At 43.1% G+C, this 2701-nt stretch overlaps 1 pseudogene; it reads right to left on the bottom strand.

Annotated features, from left to right (window-relative positions):
* Positions 1-407: 407 nt before the first annotated feature.
* Positions 408-1059, bottom strand: LOC149176321 (ethylene-responsive transcription factor ERF017 pseudogene; annotated as a pseudogene).
* Positions 1060-2701: the final 1642 nt, after the last annotated feature.

The following is a 2701-nucleotide window of genomic DNA, read 5'->3' as shown; positions in this document are numbered from 1 at the left end:
ATATTAATAAGTACAGCCTCGATTAGAGAATTGAGTTCTAAGCATAGGTAGGTCCAAAACATTAACGGCATACTTCCGCGTAATTATTTTATGAAAATAAATAAATAAATTTAATTTACTTCTTTAAATCCGTATCAACGGTCAGCCCATGGGCATTTTTACAACAGATCTGACCCTACGCAACATATCTGACCAGATAAGCAGGCAGATGTCTCTGCGAAGAATAAGGGTAATGCGGTTGTGCTACTTATATACAAATTTGAAAAAAGGAGAGATGGACCCATGTTCAAGCGGCGGCTATGGTTTTGGCTTGTGAAAAGCTAGTTGTTTATTTGTTAGCTCAACTTTCATAGCGGAATCTCCAGTGGTCATTAAAAGAAAATTCAGAACCCCTCGATCCGCACTCATCATTCAGCTGGAAGAAACCCATAATCCTCTAGACACCCATCTATAAGAGCAAAATCCTCCAAAGTTATAGGGTCCCAACTGTCGATATCTTCAAGAACTGAATCCCAAAATGCCGGATCCTGCTCCACCGAAATCTCTTCGCTTTCAATGCTCGACTCGCCTTTCGAACAGGACCAAGAGAACGTCGCCTTATCTTCCGAAGGCAGATGGAATTTTTCTGCGGCGAACTTCGCTGCGGCGGCTTGAATTTGCGACGGTGATAGAGAAGAGGCGTCAGAAATTTCCGGCAAGGAGTCAGGAAAATTGAACTTGGCCTCGGGTCCTCTCAGGCAGTAGACGGCAAAATCGTAGGCGCAGGCAGCCTTTTCCGGGGCATCGTAGGAGCCCAGCCAAATTCTTCCCTTGGAATTGGGCACTCGAATTTCCGACACCCATTTCCCCCATTTTCTTATTCGAATTCCCTTGAACAGCTGCGACTTCAGTGAGCAGTTTCCGGGCCTGTTGCGGCTGGTCTGATTTGAAGAAGGTTTTACCATGTCGGGTTGTTGTGGAGATATCAGGAATCGAATTGAGAGCGTGGTTGTGAAGTTTATGTGTTTAAAACAAGGGATTGTGATGGTAATAGGATTTGAACTCGGAACGTATGCAGGTGCGACTCATTATTCATTCTCACTTGTTGGTTTTTATGGAATTGGAGGAATGATCGCATTTTTTAGGATTCCAAGATGCCCCTTGCCTCTATCCTAGTTTTAATATCGGCCTACATGCTTCCTCCGGGTTAATCTCAGATCTATGCTCTGTTTATATGGCCTGTTTATTTGGACGCATGGGTCTTTATCTTCTCGGCTTTTGTTGATACTTTTCTGTTGATACCTTTTTTTTTAGATCTATCTTGATAGATGGTTTTATCCTGCCTACTCAGTAGGTGTATTATGTGTTGTTCTCTGGTCAATATACTGTCTAATTATGCTGTCGGATTATTGGTGGAAGCTTTTTGTATAATCTGTTGTATTTGCTCCTTGTCGAGGACGATCTTCCTATATACCCAGATCTTTATATTCTCTTAATATAAATCCATCATGATTTTCTCTCTGACAAAAAAAAGTAAGTAGTGCAAGTGAATATCTGTGAATGGATGACGTTGAGGCTGTTTGTTGTTGGCAACTCCTATTTCTTACCCCATAGCAAAGTTAATGCTATGGAGGTACCCCTCTGACAGCCTCACAGAGCATCATCGACCATACATCATCGGACCATGCATCGTAAACTTTATCTGTCTCCGGCATCCCTCTCCGGCTGCCCATCGAAACCCCCGGCGACCCTGCCCGCAGCCACCCGCAGCCTCCCCTCAGATCGTATTGATGACGGACGGAGATCGTATTGATGCCGGACGGGAGAGCGTGGCCTCCACTCAGATCGTATTAATGCCCGACGGGAGAGCTCATTTACCTCACGCACGAACGGGACCAACCTCCTCCGGCCTTCAAAGTCCCGGCCAGCTCATCTGCAAAACCACTCCTGAGCACTCCGCGGCGAACAGAACATTATCTGCAAAACCATTCCTGAGCACTCCGCGGCGAACAGAACATTATCTGCAAAACCATTCCTGAGCACTCCGCGGCGAACAGAACATTATCTGCAAAACCATTCCTGAGCACTCCGCGGTGAACAAAACAGAGGAGACGTTCAATACCTGGAGGAGCTGGCCATTGGTTATCGAGATTTGCGGTTGGCAAGGTTAGTGCTCCTGAAGCCTGCGAATTCTTGGTGAATTTTAACATCTATTTCCCTCCAAATTTCATTAAAAAGGAAGTTAAATTTAGTCACCATTTACAGCGATACCATTTCAATCCATACTCGACTTTATAAAATATAAATGTAAGGAAAGTGTCAGGTTATACTTCTCTTCTAAAGATTTGATCAATCACATAGAAAACTTCAAGCTGATACTACAAGAAAGAAATACTTAATGCTATCATTCCAGGAGATGTTTGGAGGTTATGCGCTATAAAGGACTGGAAAAGAAATCTCTACAGTTTTACACATTTGGACTTTGCAATGTAGTTTGAATCACCATTAATTAATAACAGTTAATTAACTGTTATTCTTTTTACCAAAGTAAATCAATCTGGTCAATTTCTTGCTTCTCTGCCAGCAATATACACCATGTTGAAGTCTAACGATCGACAGTCAACTTCAATTTCAATGCCCATAGCCTTGCCAGGAGACCACACATACAAAATCGTTTCGATATTTGCCTACTGGCAGAATTTTGATATTTGCCTATCTAACG

This window comes from Pinus tabuliformis, chromosome 4_1 (assembly GCF_031772625.1).
Source record: "Pinus tabuliformis cultivar Carrire ecotype Pingquan chromosome 4_1, CPIR1, whole genome shotgun sequence".
In the NCBI taxonomy this organism is placed as follows: domain Eukaryota; kingdom Viridiplantae; phylum Streptophyta; class Pinopsida; order Pinales; family Pinaceae; genus Pinus; species Pinus tabuliformis.
This window is presented reverse-complemented; position numbering and strand designations above follow the sequence as displayed.